The sequence below is a fragment of the Emydura macquarii genome, unplaced genomic scaffold (assembly GCF_026122565.2).
Source record: "Emydura macquarii macquarii isolate MOO-44397 ecotype Brisbane River unplaced genomic scaffold, CSIRO-AGI_Emac_v2 contig_2205, whole genome shotgun sequence".
NCBI lineage: Eukaryota > Metazoa > Chordata > Testudines > Chelidae > Emydura > Emydura macquarii.
This window is the reverse complement of record NW_027132342.1, coordinates 32,716,485-32,738,771: the sequence shown is the minus strand read 5'-3', so window position 1 is coordinate 32,738,771 and position 22,287 is coordinate 32,716,485. Positions and strand designations below refer to the sequence as shown.

At 37.5% G+C, this 22,287-nt stretch overlaps 1 long non-coding RNA gene across 1 annotated transcript in view; it reads left to right on the top strand.

The window, feature by feature from the left end:
* Positions 1 to 6,318: 6,318 nt before the first annotated feature.
* Positions 6,319 to 22,287, top strand: part of LOC137160547 (uncharacterized) — a 76,907-nt gene continuing 60,938 nt past the window's right edge. Inside the window, exons 1-2 of the long non-coding RNA XR_010921917.1 lie at positions 6,319 to 6,353; positions 7,806 to 7,901. This is a non-coding gene — a long non-coding RNA (uncharacterized lncRNA). The remainder of the gene's footprint in view (positions 6,354 to 7,805; positions 7,902 to 22,287) is intronic.

Sequence of the window (22,287 nt, the reverse complement as noted above, 5' to 3'; positions counted from 1 at the left end):
CTTAGCTATATAACTGACAATGCTGCCCCAGCTGGGAGCAGGTTGAGAATCCTGGGCTGCTGGTCTCTGATCCCGGCTGGGATCTGGGGCCAGAAGTCCAGATGCTTCTCCACCTGCTCCCAGCCAGGGCAGCATTGTCAATTACACAGCTGAGCCATGAAGTTGACATGGCTGCCTGTTCTGGAGGAGAATGGAGAAGACTCGGGTGGTTCCCCCAGCTCCCTGCGGGGAAAGGGGAGGAGAGAAATCCATGGTGGCTTCCCCAGGGTTCCGGTTGGGACCAGAGAGTGGGGGGAGGAAGTAGCACACAGGGAATCCCGGAGACTGTGGGCTTCCAGCAGGGAGCTGAGAGACAGGCCTCTCAGCTCCTCACACTGCTCCTTAGGTCGGTGAAAGTGCTTCTGTTGAGGATGCACTTTACTGACCCAAGGAGGGCCGTGTGAACATCAGCCACTTTACAGCAGTGGCTGTAAGTTGAACTATATTAAGCCAAATTATTTTTTAAGTATAGACAAGGCCTCTGTGATTGTCAGCTCTTAGTGGGTGATCCTCAGTGCTGAAGCTGGGCAGGAGCGCTGTACCACAGTAGATGATTTCAGCTCTAGTGAGTACTTAACAAAACAAGACTTCTCATGAAATCTTAACTAGCTTTATCTTTGAACAACGGGGCAGGGAGGTTAAACCATACCTGGGGCTCTTAAGCAAAACCCCCACTTGCAGGCAGGAATACCCACACCCTATCCACCATCACAGGACTCTGGCATCCAAGTCCCTTGCTTAGCTAATTTGGTTCAGATGATAGTGACCCTTCAATCAGACCAGGCTAAGCACAGTTCTGCTGCCCTTTACCCAGACAATAAGGGGAACAACATTTCATTACCCCTGCATTTAACACTAAAGTGATTTGCAACCCAGCACCAGCCAAAGGGATCATTTGGACAAAGTAGTCCCATCATGCTGAGCGCCTAAGGAGGGCGTGTGTGTTCATACATATACAGCCTGGCCCTGATGCCTGTTCCCCTCCCCGCAGCCAGCTCAGCAGGATGTTCAGAGTCTGCTTACATCATACCACTACAATATCTTTGACAAGGACTCCATTTTAGAGTGTTAGTATCATTCTGTTAAGAGTGAACTTATCAGATTCATTGACTTTTTTTCTTCTGTATCTTTAGTATGGTGCTCTAAGCTTATAATTTGATTTGAAACAGTCTGATTTAGACTTGTATGTGTCAGATTTAGTTTGAAGGATTTTTACTACTGAGAAAATCATCTCCAATGAGAAATTTAGAAGTTCAATGTGGTGAAGAACTAGCATCAGTTTTCTGGTCTCATACTTTATACACTTATTTTAAAAAAAAAAAGCAATAGCCAGCAGTGATCACTGATTGGGAAAGAATATACTCACTGTATTATTAGGTCTATTTATGGTCACAGTAAAATCAGTGTTGAGAAACTTAACTAAACCAGCTTGCTCTTTCCCTTTCTGCCTTCTCTGACATAATGGTGAAACAAGAAGGAAGAAAACCTCTGAAAGTCCTGGGTCTGTTGAAGTCATAATGGCAAAACTCCAATTAACTTCATTGGGACTGGATTTCAATCAAGGTGATTAGGAAATAAAAGCAACTCATCTCTGTTAAGATAGAAGTACTTGTCCATATTCTGACTCCCTGCAGAGAATTCCTGAAAAATATCAAGCGGGGGAGGATTATACAGAGGGGAAAAAACTTAGAAAAGAAAAGATATATTGGTGACAACAAGGAAAGGGTTCTTGTCTTGATGTCAGGTGGTCAGAGCTTGCTGGAAAGGTCCTCAATTAGTTCCCTCTAAGGCCTAGGCTTGCTACATATAGTATCTCTCTCACAATATTTTAATCCAGTAAATTAACTTTGTACTCAGAAGAGCTGAATCCATGTGAATTGTTATATCCCTAATGGACTGAAGAGCAAGGTAATAGACATTATATTCTTGAAGCTAACATTGTAGAGTTCACTTCTGTTTAATTAGCTGGTGTTTCACATTGAATCATGCTGAGAGCTGCAGATTGGGCTTTCTAAATTGGCTAGCCTGCACTTTTCATATCTCCCTCCCTGAATCTTCCTTTTGTTTAATAAAAGTGAAGCACTTGTTAATGAAACGCAACTGTGTGGATTGTTTCATGACTCTAGTATGCAGGAGCCAAGATTGGGGAAGGGGAGGGGCGAAATGGCTTCCTAAAGTTAGGCTACAACATCCACATTTAAGCACCTAAATGAGTGGCTTTGTGTTCAAAAGTGTTGAGTACATAACAGTTGGAGCTGCTAGGTACTCAGCTCTTCTGGAAAACAGGCCATATATTTAGATTCTAAATATGGCTTTAGCAAACTAACTTTAGGAACCAGTTTTTGAAAAATCATGGTTTATAGTTAAAGTGAATCAGAGGGTAATTAAAGGGTCTTGTTCTCTAGGGCGCACAAGTTCTTTGCTTTTCAGGGAATAATTACTACTCCGCAGTACCTCAGCTCTCACAGGGCATCTGAAGAAGCCTCCAGTGGGGAACCAGTTCACGAAGGTGAATTTCTTTTAACATCTGAAGTGCCAGTATGTGTAGCAAATACTTTCTTCTATTAAAAGGAAGTGATGAAATCCAAATGCATGTAAGATAAAGAAGTAAATCTGTGCTGAACTGACAGTAAAAAATTCTGCAACAATAATAACATATAAGGGAACCAGATTCGAGCAGGGGGTGGAGAGGGAAGGAGCCCACAGCATCCAGGAATATTAACAGAAAAATATGCCTCTTTAATAAAATGGTGGAACTCAGCACTTATATACATTTTTCAAGAATGACACTCAATTAACTCCTCTTCATCTGTGACTGAAAAAGGCTTCAGCTAATCAGTAGTGCACTATGCACTCAATGGCTGGGAATATGCCAACCTCCTTTCCCCCATATTGCTGAAATGTTGCTGAAAATCCTATAATCTGGTAACTCCCTCTCTGTCCACTTACCATCCCTTGTAAACGCTCATGTTACTCCTGATGGAATGATCCTTCTCCACTCCTCTTCTTCCTGATGGGAGTGGCTGGTGTACTATTCTCTCACCAAACTAGGCTGAGCACCTTCTCTTTCCCTCCTGATTGACCCTACCTTGGCACTCTTTCACATCTAGCCTTCTTTTACAGACAGTTATGGGTTCTTTCCTGTAACAGGTTTCTTGTCTTGTTTCCTTCAAATGGCCAGAAAAATCTGCTTCTCCCCTGTGAATCTTGCACCACCTTTCAGTGGTCTCTTATCTATAAACTCCCTTTCCAATGCTCCTCCAAGTTCTCTTGTTCGTGGATTCCTGGCTTTCTAAACAAAAACATGTTGTATTTCAGCAGGAAATTTATGCAAGAAAAATAACTCTTTCTTTCCACTTCAGAAGACAGATGGGGTACCAAATAGCCTTTTCTCTGTTTTCTATGAGGTAGAGATGGCAGAGATTTGACTTGGAAAACAAAGTTTTGGATGGAACATAACTTGCTAGGGCTGGGTAATTTGTTTGAGGGGGAGCTTTGTTTCTGGGAAGGTTTGGTTGGTCAGAGGAAGGGGAATTATTGTCAGGTGTCTTGTTAATGGAGATGAGTCTACAGCTAAATATACAATATCAAATATACAAGGCAAATTCTGCCCCAGTTAAAACCATACAAACCCACTAATGACAATTAACTTGATTCTCACCATCCTTATGCTGGTGTAAACCTAGCGTAACTAAATTGGAATTACCTTATTGACTTCCGTGGAGTTGCTCCTGATTTACACTGGTGAAAGAGGAGAATCAGGCACAGTGTCTTTACTTTACAGTAACTTTGCAGTAAGTATAATATGGCACAACCAGTTCCTTATCACATTTCCCAAACTACCACATCGTGGATTTTTATAAGATTCATACAAGCAAGGGAGCAAACTTCCCTCTGTCTCCTTTAAAGAAAGTTTCTTGTAGTAATGCAACATTGCTCTTGTCCCATGAACAGGGGCCTTTCATCCTTCTCCATCCTGCACCAAATATAAGCACATTGGTCAGCATCAGACGGTTCAATTCAAAGAAAAGGAATAATCTGAAAAACTCCATACCAAATTGTAATCTGCACAAAGTTGTGATGATCAGAAAATCATGCTAGCATGCATTTAACCCCATTCCTACTTAGGAACATGTGCTTAACTTTAAGCGTTTGTGTAAGATCCATTGACTTCAAGAGGAATTAAGCTCTTGCCTATAGTTAAACATGTGCTTAAATGATGTCCTGGTGGCAGTGCTTTCCTGAATAGGGCCAGGATGAGTGAATGGACTGAGATAGCTCTCTGCTATGTATCTCTAGACAGCAATTTTACTTAGGAAATTTGTCCCTATTTTAATGTATGGAGTTGTACTATATGGATTAATAATTACTTGAGTATCATCTTTTTTTTTTACTCCTTGGGATCATTGTATGAGGAATAACTCACACTAAACAGGTTAGTGATAATAATGCCCATGTGAATTTATATAGCCCTTATTATCCAGAGGTCTTTCCAAGGGTTTTCTAGTATTTATAAAGAAATCTTAAAGTCCTGACTTCCTGACTCAGGCAAAACTCTGATTTGGTTAATTAATGAACTAATCCTCATAACTTGCTTTTGAGATAGGTACCTACTATTATGCCATTTTACAGGTGGGGAAACTGAGGCCCAAATAAAACGAATTGGCCAGCATCACACAGAAAAGCTATGATTGGGTTAAAGTGTAAGACTAGGAGTGTAAAAAACAAAAACCTAATCTCCCGCAATCAAACACGGATCATAGTTTTTACAGAGTAGCCTTAGAACTAGCTTGTAATCAGTTCAGCTTTGCTTTTTCACTGCTTACTCTATACTTCCATCTATTGGAAGCATGTGAATACTACATTCCTCTTTTACTGTTATCAAAATGTGTGGGTGCAGACTTACGGCACACTTACATTGTATTATGTATATCTGTTTTCTGCTCTTTCACAGGTATTTTAAGCTTAGAACAAACATATATATATATGTTCTACTTGTACTGTAATTTTATTGACATACTTCCTAATCCTGCAAAGTACTCCATACAGGCAGACTCCACTGAAGTAAATAGGGCTTACATTGGGTGCAGGTATAACAGTGCACTGTACATTTGCAGGATTGAGGATTTAGAACACAGCAGTCTTGTTTTCTCTGCAGTCTTGTTTTGTTTGATGAAATTTGCTTGTTCTTGAATTAGTGAAAATTCCTTGAAATTGGAGCAAATTTATGACACCTCAGATCTTTCAGTGAAACGCCAGATAGTGGAAAAAATGTTTACATGGAAAATTTGGAGGAAATCACCAAGGTGGTGAGACTGGTTTGCCTAAAAGCTGAATATTCTGACAGAATGATCACAGGACTGGAAACTAAAGACTCCTGTGTTCTAGTGCCACAAATTGGCTAAGTGGCCTCAATCATTTCAGTTTGCAAGCATACGACAATTGACAGGTATTATTTAGTTAAACCTCACAGCACTATATGAAATAAGTAAATGTGAATTAGTTATCCCCACTTTACAGATAGGGCAATGGACACATTGGTAAGTTGACTGATATACTTGAGGTCTAAAGTACTAGCAATATGATTAGAACTGAAATCTCATGGATGCTCGATCTTTGCTTAAGCCCATTGATCATAGTGCTCTTCCGCAAGTCACTTAGCTGAAGTTCTGAACAGTGACCTAGAATGTAAATTGGGGATAATAATAACTATCAATATGTGGACATCTTATAATATAAGTCATGTCTATCAGATTTTATAATGTCTTGGTGCAGTAATATTTATCATAAGCAGTGTATTGGAGACTAATAGATTTTTTTAAAATTGTATGGGTAGGAATTATATTTGGGACATATCAAACTGTTTAACTTGGGCTGCACTGTAATAAGTGTATGAAACACAGGAGTGTTGGTGAGAAAATATTTATTTCCTAGTCCCAGTCAACTGACTGATGGCTATTATTCTGTCCATATTGATCACAGCAATTATTCTGCATCATGTTATGGCAAATTATCATTTCACATTTGCGATAACAAATATTACAGTTAAAGTTATCAACTAAATGTCATTGCAACAATTTGTTTTCCACTCCTAGACTTTCTAAAAACTATCTCCTTATGCCCTGAAAATTCATGTGATTGGACTTAATCCAATGGTGAATATTTAAGGAAAATAAAAGAAAATGTGGTGAGCCATTTTTGAGTTAAATGAGTCAGGGGGAAAATACTCTTTTTCTGCTTTTAATTGTGTTTGGGGTTTTTTTGTCTTGTCTTTACAGATTTTCTTTGTTCAAAAATAAAACAGCTGAAAACAGGTAATCTTTAAGACTTCAAGCTTAATACATATCTGATCCACAAAGATCACTTTATTTTGGCTGTGATCCTGCAACTAGATGTGTGTGGTGCCCTCAATCAAATCAGAGGTGCTCTGTGATGGTATGGGTCTACCCATGTGCGTTGCAGAATCAGGACTTAAATCTGGAATAAGAGGAAAAGAGCATTCATTTTAAATTTCATTTAACACCATGCCACAAATATAACAGGTTATTTCAATATTTGCAGAGCAGTGCAGTTTCAAATACATGGAGTAATATAAAATATATTTGTGTAATTTCATAGTCCTAGTCAATACAGCTCTTACATCTTTGTTGGAAAATGTCAGTTCTTGCAAACAATGCAGTTTCAATTAAAATATTGTTTTTGATGGATTTCCTGTTTTGGGGAAAAAAATTGAAAATGGTCTGAATTCCCTGTTTCAGCACTTGCTAAACAAAATTTCATTGTTTTAATTTAAGACATTTTGTTTAAAAAACGGTTAATTTATACTTTAAAAAAGTTAGACTGAAATAAAGGTAAAATAAACACGAAACATTTTGAAACTATTAAATACATTTCAGTTGACCCAATCTGGATTCTTGCTCCTTTTTGGGGGAATCATGAAAATTTTCAAGATTTCTACTTTATGCCCAATTTGAGGACAAGAGAAAATTTTAAAATCTTAGTCTCACAGAACGAGAAAATAATTTCCAGTCAAGTTCTAATAATTGAGGTTTCTTTCTTCTCCCCTGGAACCTCTTTTTCTGCCTTTAATATCAACCATGTTGAATTAATTATTTTTGTAATTATATATTTTAAGATCAAAAGTGGTCATAATTGCCCATCCCTCTCCTGCCATCAGTACAAGTCAGATGGGATTGAACTCGGCAGATCTAAAAGTTGACCTGTATTTTAAATCAGCCCATTAAATGGAAAACTGTGCAGGAAGTGTGGGTTTTGAATTTTTTTTTTTACTACTTTTCTTTTTAATTGACCTCTGTGTGGAAGTAAAAACATTAGAAAGTACAAACTTTTAAAACTCTTGTAGCTGGGCAGAGCTGAGGCCTTTCAAATAAAGGTCTTGACACTTCAAAGACTTACTCATGTGCAGAATAAGCCCATTGAGTTCAATGGAACTACATCAGGGATGGAATTTGGACCAATGAGTTCTTAAGGCAGAACTAAAAATGAACACTACCAGTAAATAGGCAAGTTCCATTCAGGGGAGGAAGAAGTGTTTCTACTCATATAATTCATTTACAGTCAATTTTATCTATACTTTCCAAAACATAATAGTGCACACATTCATAGATCTCTGGCATGACACTTCATATCAGCGTCTCTCATCCTTGTCATTTAAGTAATTTGTATGGTGGGGAAGATAACATGAGAATAATTCAAAGCTCAACATTCTCTTTTTGTGGTGGCCTTTCTGTCTCCTTTCCATTCAGCAATCTGGGATAAATGATGAAAGGGAAGAAAAGGAACACCCAGGCAGATCTCAGCTGCTGAGAAGTTACTTCAGTTGCGATAGCAGCTTTATAGAAGTGAGTGATACATGGGCTAACTGTAATGCTGGCTCCTTATGCACCGTAAGAGTTTGATCTCTCATTTTTCAATCCATGGATAGTTATTTTATGTTTCCCTTAGCCAGTGTGTATTTCTGAATGTTTGCACGTCTCTGATTCTCTTTTTACCTCTATGAAAGTGTTTGTTTATAACATACTTAATGGTGCATGTGTTCTTCCTTCTGTTCTGCTAATGTTTCTGTTTATATACATATTGGAATTATTGTTTTTTATTAGTGTCTCAAACGTATATACTTGAAAGGGCTAATTGGGAACAAGATACCCTATTCAATATTTGCTCTTTATTACAAGTAAATTATTAAGTAAAACCAATGAACTGAGTTAATTTTTCCTCATCATACCTTCTTTGCCAAATATACTAGTATTTTTATTTTATTTATCCTGAAGTCCTGCCTCTACAGAACTTTGTTCAGGGAAAAGTGCTTTACATTAAACTTTTACAGAGAGCGCATAAAAATTACATACAAAGTCACCAGTTGGCCATACCCATATTATTCTTACAGTGATTTTTTTTGCTGTAATTTTAGATATGTTGTTACTTTTCTTTTACTATTGTAATGCGTGTCTAAAAGTTATACAATATTAATTTCATTAATCTCCAGTCAGTCTTCGGGGGGAGGGAAGGCTTACTGTAAGCCTTCAAAATTTTTCCTCAACCATTGTAAGAATCTTTACTGGTGATATCCCAGTTGGCTGGCATTTAGTTGCAGTGCCTGTTCCTAAACACAGCAAGTTATTCCTACTCTTTCAACACCTTACATATGGCAGAAGCACCTGTGAATGATTAAGGTATGGTGATACATTGTTAATTATTATAAGAAATAAGCTTTCCAGTTCATAAATTCCTGTAAGCCTTTTATATTTTTCTAGTAGCACTTCTCATTCCTTGGCTTGTTTAGGGGCTGGCTCAGCAGCTTACTGCACTGTTGGCTGTAGAATGGCTTCTGGGACCATCATAGGGCCAGGTTGTTGTGAGGTTGGATGAGCTTTCTCAGATCTTTCTGAATGACTTTTTTTCTTTGAGTTCATATTAGTATCCAAGGAACTGTTACATAGTTTTATATGTGCAAATAAGGCCCCATACAAATTCCACTGTTTGAGATGGCTTCCAAATTAATGTGTAGATCAAACTTAATAATACAGAATACTCCTCAAATCTTATTTATTTTCAATTTAATACAAGATTGCAATGCTTGTGAAGCTCTCAAACCAGAGTACTTGGTATTTCTCTGGATAAAATACTCAATATTGTCTTTCTTCATGTTTTAATATATTTACTGTGGAGCAATAGAACATGCATTTCTAAAAATAATATTGTTTTACAGAAAGCCTGCTCTGTCTTCACATGAGAATGGTTTAAGGAGGTATGCCAAAGTAGCTGAAAGCATTGCCAATAGCTGGCAAAGCATTACAGACACATGGGCAGTGTTAACTCTTTCTACCTACTGTGTTATCACTCCTCTGAACCTCATTACTAGCTCACTTACAGTCAATGAATCATAATTCCTTTAAAAATTTGATCTCTCTGATATTTGATTTCATTGGTTGTGATTTACTGGGTTCTTTACTCACAGACAGTTCATATTTTCAAATGAAGTTTTATGCATGACACTTACACGATATTATCAGCGGTGATATCAATGAAGTGTGATCCCTAATAGTAAATGATAGTATTGTAATTTTTCATTGGTAACAATTCATTTCTCATTGATTCTTTATTAAGAAATATTTATCTGTAATGTATTTGCTAATATTTTTAGCATAAGTCTTATAATTAGACTACTTCTGTCAATATAAATATGCATTGAATTCATTTAACATGCTAATATAATATAATATAATGGGCCAATCTTGGGTTATGGTTGAATTCTGTTCCATGTTCACAGCTCACATAAAGATGATTTGGGTGGAAATCACTCTGGGCAGAGATTAGGCTGAGCCCAAACTTTCTTCCTATAGGTGACATATGAATGTTTTATGTATTATAACAAGGATTTCCCCCAATAGCAATGTAGTAAAATTTCTCCAGCTATGTGCTCCTTCATATTATTACCTAGATTCAATTACTTTGGTGTAATCTGCTTAAAACTGATGGGGTAAAGAGGAAAAGTGATTCCTGTTCCAGAAGGCCTTGACTCTAATGGTGACTAGATACTACCCCAATATAATATATATGTAATGAATATAATGGGCCCAGATACTGAGCTGAGCTTGAGGATTGCTTGGCATGGCTCGGGGGGTGGCAGGATAAAAGTGGCTTTAAGCTTCCTTTTGTGCTCTTCCAATCCTAGGACTGGCTGTGTCCCAGCATCTTAGAAGCCTGAAGCCTGCTCTATGTTGTGCTAGACACTAATGGACTCAAGGGGTTGTTCTGGTAGGTGGGGATCACCAAAATATTAGGGTCACTCTAATCACATCCCTCTCCTTTAGAATCAGTGAGATGGAGTGGCCTAGGAACAAGTCTGCTATCCATGACCCCCTATATATCGGAGGACCACTTGCAGCAGGATAATCACACATCAGCATCTATAAGGAAGCAGTGTGGCCCTCTATAACATAGACTATGAGCATCTTGCAATCTTTTATGCATCTCTCCTCAGAACACCCCTCAGAGGTAGGGAAGTTCCATTTTGAAGTTGGGAAACTGGGGCACTGAGTTGTCCAAAGTCACAGAGGAAGCTTGTGGCAGAGCAAAGAATTGAGTCTGGGTTCTCCAGTCCCGGGTTAGTACACCAACCACTGGGCCATCCTTTCTCTAAAAATGAATAGCAAGTAGTCTAAGGGTACATCTATACTTTGAGCTGGAGGTGTTATTCCCAGCTTGAGGAGACGTAGTTGCACTAGCACTAATCAAGTTAGTGGACAAAAAAAGAGAGAGTAGTCTTGGTAGTGGGAGTGGACAGCTGCCCTGAGTAAGTATCTGGCACATACTTAGAGCTGCTTGCCCCTCCCACCACTCATGCCACTGTGGTTAAGCTTGACTTTTATTTATTTATTTTATTTAGTGAGCTAGCTTGATAAGAGCTAGCGTGGATATCTCTACTCAGGATGGGAATTACACCCTCCACTCAAAGTGCAGACATACCCTCAGTGGACAGTACTCAACAGGCTTGGGGGGGAAATGGTTCAATTCAACAGATTGTGTATTTCGCAATGAATAATTCAACCAGCTCTGTTCCTGATTTAAGTCACGGAACAAAATGGAAAGCTAAAATCACCCTCTGACCAAAGTAATTGCTACGTATTCCAGTAGGTGAGAGGTTCATATGGATTTACTTTCCTTATCACTTGCTGTCCAATAGCTCATTCTAGAATTTACACCTAGTTGACATAGATTAAGGAGCATTATGTTTTGTAATATTCTAAATAGAGAGAATAAAACAGACTCAACCTTGTACTTTCTTTACATTAACATTCAGAAGCTTATCTTGATTAACAAGCAATTTTACAGTTCATACTTTTCACAACTATGGACATTTGGAGTGAGACTATGATCACAAGAAATCTCCTTAAATGAATCTATAGCATTTCACACTGATAAAATGAATGTAATTAAATTAGCAAATTAGGCAATTATTAAACTCTTGTCTAGAAACAGATTGTTACCCATGTGTCACAGTGTCTTGGCAATGCATAGGAAGCTGCTTTAAGGGACATAGTTTCTCTGCTTATGACATTAATTGCTTCCTGTTTTGGCTGACCTAGAATTCTCTTCCAAATTATATAACAATGAAAAGATCACTCCATTGTATTTATAAGTTAGTGTATATGTGGAGTAGCACCCTGTTTGTTCTTAACAAACAGTGTGAAATCATGGGTCAGGCCAAGTTTAAGGACTCTTTCGAGCACCATAAAAATTAAAATAACCTAATTCCCAAAACTTTCCTTTCATTGGTTGGCTGCAACTTATATTTGTACACTGCTCTTCTACATAGATTTTCAGCAAAGTCTGTTACCATGCAGTCCATTTGCAAATAAACAATGAATTAACTTATCTTTAATGGATGCTATTATGGCTTTGGAACTGAAGGGAAATTAAATGTATAACCTCAAATAGTATATGGACAATGCTAGCAAAGCACCCACTTCTCTTAAAAAGTGGTTATAAATGATTGTCAGTGACATAGTAAGCAAACAAGGAGCCTCTTAGTGTTGATTTTTGTTATTGGAAAGGCTAACAATGTTTTATTTGAAATCTAAATTTACAGGGGGATGGATGGCTCATGATTGGTAACCAGATGCAAATCCTTTCACCATTTAGATCTCTAGTTCAAATCCACCACACAGTTTACTACTTACATTAGCTTTGTTTTCACTGAACTGACGTTAGTAATGATGGGAGCCTTAGTAAAGGCAAGGCTATGGTTGCTGACAATTTTTAGTACCATTTCAGTTACCCTGGATCCCATGGAGACCAAATCAGCAGGTAATTTCCTTTGTACAGATAAGCCTTAGATGGATGTTTTGTGAACTTTGTTAAATGATCTAGTAGGTTCTGTAGAATTCCTAGTGGGCAAATGCCCACATAAACCAAAACTATTAGCAAAATATGTATTAGTTTGAAAACTGAGTGGGATGAAGATAGTCTACCTAATTTTTGAGGTGGCCTTTCCAGATCTGACTTTATGTAGAAAATCAGTATGGATCAGAAATGTGTGTCTGTCATTTGGCTATGTTTGAAGAACAGTAAATCTGGTACTAATTCACAGAAATAAAAGAGAACAAGATACTTTCCCTAGTCCATCCTGTTTTCTTTATTTCATTCTGCTCTCATTGGTTATTAGGAACAAACGCGAATTAATTCATTGGTAACAGATCCAATTTTAACATTTGGTTGGGAGAATGCTAAGTGATGTCTAATCTACAATAAATCTATAAAGACATACAATGAGACTGCTTTGTTTTTTCTCTTTTTAAAGAACAGGTGCACATAATAGGGAAAACAACTTGTATAAATTATAACACTAACTGCAAATACTTTCTTTTTGTTTAAAATTTCATAAATGTATTAAATATATTTCTGCTGAATTCTGGCAAAGTCAAAGTGCATTATTTTCAATTATAGATCCAATAAGAGGACATGGGTATATAATTTGTGATTAAATGAAGGATTCTTTAGATGTATGTTACCGATTTAAAGAAACCCAATACAAACAGGGAAATTCCTAAATCTGTTTTTTATATTGGACAATTCTGCCAGCCTTGTCCATGCTGATTAGTTGAATCTTTCTACATCAGTTGGCACACTGAGTCATCCCATTAATTTCATGTAGCAAGGTGCTCTTCTATATGCATGAAAGTGACAAAACCTTACTGAAAGTCTTGGGTGATATTCCGAATGTCTCCTTCAAAGGAAAATAAAATACACTTTTTTCCTCATGTGTATTCAACAGAAGATAAACTAACACATGCACTTCCCCATTATGAGCTTTCTTGACTTGGTTGCTCTGTGCTGTGCTCCAGATAACAATTTTTTCCCTTGTTTTTGGTTATAGGGACCCTTAGTTTGTTTCAGACGCTTTGACACACACACAAACAAAACTGAATGTATAGGATTTATATTCATAGATAGTCCTTCCCAAAGGGGTAAAGCATGATTGACACATTTTATAAACAATGGTACCTTTCAAGTCCAATCAAATGCTTGTATTTAACATTAAAGTTAACTTTAAAATGAAATTAACTTAGTACAGTATTTTGCAGTGTATATTTGTATAACAGCTAGTAGAAGGATGTAAGGGCTTTTAGGAAATAACAGGATTTAACCACAATTAAATTGTGCAAGAAGATAGTTAGAATGTAAATGTTTACATAGTGCCTCTAATAATTACACATAATTAGTAATGGTGATATGCATAAAATAAACTTAATAAATGTGCTATCAGCATTTATTTTTAAATGCAAAGCAAATGGCTTTAATATTCCTTTGTTTTTGATCAAATACAATTACATGGAGCTGAACTCCACCCCCCCCCACGTGGACTTAATTCTCACATTCTCATGCACAAAAGTTAATGAGACATAAAATCTAGATTGTTTCCTTGTGATAGTAAGCCACCCCTTTTTATCAAATCTGTCTCCTTTCCATCAAATCTGTCTCCTTTCCAAAGGGCCGGATGTCATTAGAGAAACTCCGTGCTGCTTTACGTTGAATGTTTAAAGTTGTAACACAAAGAGCCTTTTCAAGTATTTGCAGAGAAAATAAATATTGACAAAGTCTGATATAGCTTTTTGTGCCTTTAAATGGCAGTTTTTGAACCCAAAGCAAAAACTTAATGTAGGGGGAAATTATCTTTACCAAAAAAAAAAAAAAGAGAAAAGCTACTTTGTAAGAGGATTTAAAAAAAAAAAACTTTGAACATATTTGCTTTCTGCCACATTTACATATTGTCATCGTTCTTGAAGTGCACAAAATATTAGAATTAGTAAAACCTCAAAAAAGACACACAACTTTATTCAGAGATATTAAATATCCAAAGTAACAAGCAGGGATAGGCTAACACCACAACATTAGAAACACCCGAAAGCAACACTTGTTCCCAAAGTTGAGGAGGGATAAATGTTTGACTCAGATGATTGTTGAGGTGGGGCAAACTGGCAAAGGTCAAATATAGGCCTGAGTTTGGAAGCAGAGTCCACAAATGTGAGGGTTGTTCAAAACATGCAGCTTGGCTGAGGTCTAGCTCTAATTATAATTGCTTACAAAGTACAAGAGCATTTGAGCACTGTGTAAGTACATGGTGAACGGAAGAAAAAATCTAAATTCATGTGTGTTAGCTAAAGGGCTAACAAGATGTCACAATCAAGCAGAGCTGCTGGCATTTTAGCTCATTATTAGTAGGATGGTGGAACACAGCGTCTTCTGAACAAGTGCTTTTTATTCTAGATGAAATTACTATAAGATAAGTGCACAACTGGTAGAAAGACCATGCTTGAAGAGTAGTTATCAATGGTTCGCTGTCAAACGGGGAGGGCTTACGTCATGGAGTCTTGCAGGGGTCAGTCTTGGGTCTGGTACTGATGACTTGAATAGTGGAGTGGGGAGTGTGCTTATATAATTTGTGGATGACACCAAGCTGGGAGAGGTTGTAAGCACTGTGGAAGACACAATTAGAATTCAAAATAACTTTGACAAATTGGAGAATTGTTCTGCAACAACAAGATGAAATTCAATAAAGACAAGTATAAAGTACTACACTTAAGAAGCAAAAATCAAATGCACACCTATGATGTGAGGAATAATTGGCTAGGTGGGAGTGCTGCAGAAAAGGATGTGAGGGTTATGTAGATCACAAATATGAGGCAGCTGCGAAGAAAGCTAATGTTCTGGGGTGTAGTAACAGGAGTGTTGTATGTTAGACAGGAGCTACTTGTCTTGTTTTCTCTGTGCTGGTGATGTCTCAGCTGGAATACTGTGTCCAATTCTGGGTGCTGCAATTTAGGAAAGAAGTGGACAAATTGGAGAAAGGAGAGCAACAAAAATGATAAAAGGTTTAGAAAACCTGACCTATGAGGAAAGGTTAAAAAAAAACAAACCCAAAACTGGGCATGCTTCATCTTGAGGAAAATAAGACTGACAGGTGGATATGATAACAGTTATCAGATATATTAAGGGCTGTTATAAAGATGACAGTGATCAATTGGTCTCCGTGTACACTGAAGGTAGGACAAGAAATAATGTTTTTAATGTGCAGCAAAGGAGATTTAGGTTTGATATTAGGAAAAACTTTCTATCTATAAGGGTAGTTAAACTCTGGAATAGGCTCCCAAGGGAGGTTGTGGAATCTGCATCACTGGAGGTTTTGAAAAAAAGGTTGGACAAAAACACATCAGGGATAGACTAGGTTTACTTGCACCTGCCACTTGGTTACTTCTCGAGGCCCCTTCCAGCCCTGTATTTCTATGATTCTCTGATTCACTGGTCCAGCTGAGCTGCCCTAGGTGCAAAGCTTGAGGAGCGGGGAGGGAGAGAAAAGTGGCTTTAAGGAACTTTGTAACCAAGAAATCCTGGGGTTGATCTGCATTGGCCAGGATCCTGAGAAAAAGTTTTGGTTTAATGTCAATGAAATTTAAAAAAAATAAAAATCAAGCAAACTATTTTTAAAGAAAAGTAGGTTTTTAAACATAATGGTCACCAAAAAATGGTAAATGCATCCTGAACAGGAATTCTCTTTAACCCTGTGCCATCCCCCTGAATCACAACATATTTAGGATAAAGCTTTCAAAACTAGGGATTTGATCCCAATATGGGATAGAAAGTAGATGACTGATTCTTAAAGACTACCTGAGCTGCCAGGCCTGGTGCTAAACAATGGCTGCTGTGGCTTATTCAGCTTCTAGGAGGAGGAACTGACAGCTGTCTCTCCTTAGTGGGGGACACCAATAAAAAGGAAGTGGAATCTTCTGCAGTGGGAAGAAAGAAGTTCTTGTGGGCAGACGGTGGTGCTCACTCTCCTCCAGGTTTTCCCTGAACAAGGTGACTCTATGATAACATGCCAGCTCCTGCCAAGGTCCCCATGTCTCAGCCTAACTCTGACAAATGCATAGCTAGAATCAGTCTGGCTCACCTGGTTTTTAGTATTGTTACAATAGGTATTAGAATGATAAGAATGTGTTTAGTTTTTAGACTTCATGGAATGCTAGTGAGTTTGTGCATGTGTTAATCTCACTTTGTAAGGTAACATTTGAGCATTTGTATTGTAAGTCTTGGTGACTGTGTAAAACACCAGACTGGAGAGAGACATTAACTAGTGTGAAGTGCTAATCTCCAAGATAGTGTTATGTACTGCCCAACAGGAAAAAGACATCAACACCAGGTGGACTATTGTGGGGTGATAGAGAGGACAACAGATGTTTGTTGTTCTCCACCCCTTGAAGAGGAATCATGGAAGAGGATTTCTTCCATCAGCTGAGCTTGTAGCTCAAGAGGGGGATAAAAACCCCTAACAAGAAGGAACTGTATTTCTGTGTTGCTTGGACTTTGGGGGCAAGGTTTGCTAGGCATAAGCAAATGATTCCCCAATGCTTAGCCTGGGTTAGCCCTAAAGGACACACAGAGCTTGCTTATTATAGAAGTTTTTATTACTTTTTGAAACTTAAGATTGTGACTCATTTGTGTGTCCATTTACCTTCTTGAACTCTGTAAAAAACTCTCATTACCTTTTCCTATTTAATACATCTTTAGACAGTTTATTATAGGATTGCCAGAAGCATTGTCCTTGGTGTGAGATCTGAGGTTCAATTGACCTGGGTTAAGTGATTGTGGAGGTCCTGTGGAACTGGGAGTAACCTGAATGTTGCTGTGATTCTTGGTGTAAGGGATCACAAAGATATGGATACCTGGCAGGCAAGATAAACCAGAGTACCCGAGGGGACTGTTTGTGACTCCATGGTTAGGCTGTAATAGTTCCTGAGGAGTTTACACTTGATAATTGGTAGGTGAAATCGGGAAATCTACATTACCACTTAGGTTAGATTGACTTATGTTGTTCAGGGGTGCAAAAAAAGACACCTCCGCCGAGTGATGTAAGTTACAGTACCTAGTCAGTCAGTCCACCAGTGTGGACAGCGCTTGACTCTATAGCGTGGTGGTACATTTCAACAAAAAGTTTTTGTTTTAACAAATCCTCACTCACTCTGTCTCTCATCAAAAAACTCTCCACCGTATCAACCCAAGAGTCCTGACTACCAAGCCTGGCTCCATCTGTTAGATAACATTCCTTCCACAATTACACTTTTATTTACATGGTAGTACATGTAAGTTGGTTATATGCAGTGTGCAAAAGACAATGAAATAATATCCACTGGGTGTCAGAAAAGATTATTTAGGAGAACCATTCTGTCTTGTTGCCAAATGTTTGGAGAGGTTAATAAACTCATTAATATTATACTGTACTAGAAACATTATGTATTGTTATCTTGGATTATAAACATTTCCTTAGTAAGATATTTGGACTCTATGTTCTAGAGAAGAACAAAGCTCAGTGGAGAATTTGAAATAAAAATAAACAGGCTGACAGAATTTACTACTGGATTCAACTTGAAAAAGTGTTACAGTTTTACATAAACTATAAAATAAGAAGCCTCTTTCTACAAAGCTTAGTAAAATGGAAAACAGTGGATTCTTAAAATAATCTGTTTGGTGTACACACACACACACACTTTCAGAACCTAGCAATATTCTGCTTCTAGTTGATGTATGCAGGACATATTTTCAGGGTAATCTGAATCATAGATGGAAAAAGGTTTATCGGGTTATCATACAGCTCATCTCCCTATTAATGAAAACATTTTCCTTACAGAACATTTTCCAGTGTTTTGTCCAATGTAATTTTAAATATCTGAAGAGAGGGTAGCTCTGCAACATACATTAGATGATGGTTTCACACCCTGACAGATCTCACTGTCTGGAAACGCTTCCTCCCATTCATCCTAATAGTTTCCTATCGTAATTTAATTCTCATTAATACCCATTTTACCATCCTAAGCAATTCCTCTTCCACCTTGGTGTCCATGCATTTATATATTAAATTATTAATTGAATAACACATTTGATACATTTTATGATTTTTTTAAGATAAATTATTTGAATAAATTTTCCATTATCCACTCAGATAACAGCTAGCAAGTAATTAAAATATGTAGTAATTGAACTTTCATTAAATAATTTGCATAAAATATTCAAAATGTTCAAATATCCGTTCTGCTCTCCTTACTCATCTATCAGCCAAGCTGTTACATATTCAGACAATTTAATCTTTCTTAAGTCACATCCTTCAGACCCCTGATATTTATGTGCTTTATTTTGCTCCTATCAGAAATCCATCCAATTTGCCTATATTTTTCTGGTAATAAAGTGCCTAAAACTGAATGCAGTGTTCCAGGGTCAGTCCTAACAGAATCATAGAAAAGAGGACTAATTTCTCTCTACTCTGATGTGATGCCTCGGTGTATGCTGCCCAAAACTCATTGACCTTATCTAACTGCAAACCTATTCCAAAATGCTATGCTAAAAGAAATGTAAGGTTGCAAAATAAAATACACTAAAGTTAGAAAATACCAGAATTAAGGTTGTCTGTGCAATCAAATTCACTCCTCACCATCACCTTTTTGCATATGCATTGTGATACAATCTCTAATTACATGATCACTTATTGTTTTCACATGCTATTTTTGGCAGTTAAATAACTCCTTTTAACTTTTATTTATCTCTTTGGTGATGCTCCAGCTTACATTCCATTTTCTGCAACTAACCAGAGAAGGAAGATACTGATAAGATATTAATGATGAGATCCTGTCTCTGTTAAAGCCTATGTGAGTTTTGCCACTGACTTCAATGCGGCTGGGATTTCACTAAAGGTTTAAGAACAGTTAGGGCCAAATTCTTCGCTAAACAGGGGTAAATTTCTAGGATTCTAGATAGAGAACCTTTAGATCTATACCAGTGTATCTGAGAGTAGAATATTTCCTTAATACCTAATGTAATTTTCCCCCCCTGTTTACTAGAATAAGGTGATGCAATAATTTTAAACACAGGACTTTACACTCACTCCTTAAAGTCTAGATGGGGGAGATCTGCATGATAATATATTTAATTCTCTGAACTCTATCAAATATTAACTTTCCTGAAACTCATAGTCATTCTCCAGCATAACTGTACGTGCTCTAGACTTCCTCCTACAAACTAGAGCATTCATAATGGAAAGAAATGGAATTAGGTTATGGAACTTGGAGCTGCGTGTCCTGATCAAGCTGTTCCTTAATAACTGCAGTTCTTTTTTTAAAACCTTACAATGTTCTCTTTTCCCTGTACATCAGACTTGTGCAATGTAACTGTCTTCCAGTCACAAGGCCTAAATGATGGCCACAGGCTCAATTTTTACTAATCACTTAGCAAATGTATTTGAGCAATGTCAGACTTGTATATGCCTTGTGATTGTCAGCTCATGCAGGCATATCTGCCACAGATTTAATCCAGTGCAGATATATTTCCCCTTTAGGAAAAGCATGCATACACTCTATCACGCTGCAAGTTGAGAAAAATCAAAAAAAAGGCCAATATAAAGACATTATTTGGGGTGCCATTAATGCTAACTGTCTACGTAAGTGTCTCTTGTTGGACATGTTTACAATAGTCTGAGAGGTTTGATTTTTTCATGCTTGTTTTCTAAATTAGACTTTTTAACGTGGAAGACTCTTAATAGTGATTGTAGAACAAGTAAAACTTACTTCTCATAAAGGTCATGAGAATGAAAATGAAGAAGTGAGGGGAATAGACTTTTATCCAGATTTTTTTTTACGGGGTGGCATTGTTAACACCTATTTAAATCCATTTACCAATGCATGTTTGAGAGAAAGGATGTCTTTAATAAAGTTTTGGTACCCCGACTTCTTTGAACAAGTGTAAGAACTCATAAAATACATGCTCTGAGGTCCATCACCAAAACTGTTTTTACTTCCATAATAGATCAGAAAAACTTTTCAGGACTTTATGCATCATAATTTAGCCAAAAAGGACATAAACCCACTTTAAAAAAATCCTTTCCAGATCACATTTAATCCAGAGGAGCTGCTGCATACTGTCACATGTATGGCAAGAGCATCTTAGTTTTCAAAGTTTTTTTTTTTTTTTCTTTTCAGTGTTTTATCTTAGCCACTTGACAAATATTTCTGTGATGTTAAAATGCACTGTGGGAAACAACAAATATCACTGTATTAGCTATGTATCTATAGAAAATTCACAGCACAGCAAGATCTATATACATTTTTAAAATATGTTGAATAAACATTAAAATGTTGACTCAAGAAATACAGACTCAGTCTGAACTGAAATGAATACTCAAGTTTTATGAAAAATCATTTAATTTAGTGTCAGTTATAGACATAATATTTATTCACTTTCTAAATGTCAAGACCTTAAAAGTAACTGTTGTCAGGCCTTTATTCTTTATTTCTAATACTATTATTATATATTATCTCTAATATGATTGTGTTACAAACTAGAAAAATGATTGAACCACACTACTGTGAACTTTAAATATGCCTCTGTAAACCACAACTATGCCAAATCTCTGCTGTTTTTTTTTTTTCTTCTATACTATATTCTCATTGTCTATTTTAATTTCAAATTACACAATCCCTGCGGTATCCACCATTATCTAACATAGATGTCATTGTGAAGCAATTTTTCCTAATATTCATCATACACTTACCTTTGATCAATTTCATCCTATTACTCCTTATATCCTGTGGGATCATCCTTTCCCTCCTTGCTGATTATAGCCTTCAGATATCCACTGTTAACTGTTTAGCCAAGCTCCATATAATGTATTAAATGATGCTGTGGCTCTTACTCTACAGTAAACTCTCGCTTGTGCTCTCTGGTGCAACATGGCCAGACTGTCTGAAAGAACAGTGTTGTGGCTGCTCTAACATAAGGTCTTCTTTCTATGGGTTCCTCTGCAGCACAATGCTTTCTAGCCACACCCTGATTTCTCCCCCCATCCCCCCCATCTCACCAATCTGCTACCAGACTAGGAGCAGGGCTGGTCTAAGGCCCCTTCGTGCTGCCTTAGAAGAAAAGACAAGCCCATTCAATCCCTGAAGAACTTATTTTCCAAGGACTGAATTGTTCCTGATAGTATGGCACCAGGTCGGGCATGGTATGTTCTACACAGCTCCGGTGGACCTCCACAGAGTGCAGCATTCACTTTCCTCCATGACTGTCCAGTTTCCATGTCCAAAGCTTTGCCTCCTTCCAGACCTCTATGTTCCCATAGGGGGTCACTTCCTACATTAGCTCTAGCCCGATGTAAGCACTGATTCTCCATTGTTACCCCAGTTTTACATTAGTGTCCTCTAAATGGAGGCAGACTGGTATAGCTCAATGAAAGATCAGGCCCATAATCCTTCTATTCAAATGTGTATACAATCTGCAGCTGTGTCTCCTGCATGGTGCTCAGAAGTGAGCAATTCTTTTTTAGCCTCTGTTTCTCCCCATCCCCTCATTTCTGCTTGTCCACTTGGGTACAAGCCAGCCATAGTCTGGTGTTAAATGATGAGAAAGATAAAAGATCTTATGGTGTGTGTGTGTGTATATATATATACATTCTGCATATGCTTATTGAGAATGCTGGGTGGAGTTGAGGAGTAGAAAACACCAGACTGGAGGTCAGCAGTAGAAAGCAAGGCAAAAAGTGTGGATTTAAAGGAAAGTGCTTGGTGATCTCTAAAGTAGAAAGTATTAGACAACAGAAGCAAAGAAAATAAGCAAAAACAAGAGCTGAGATATCACGGGAGTTAAAATCCTTCCATCTTGGCACAAAGTTCAATGTTTGAGCTAATA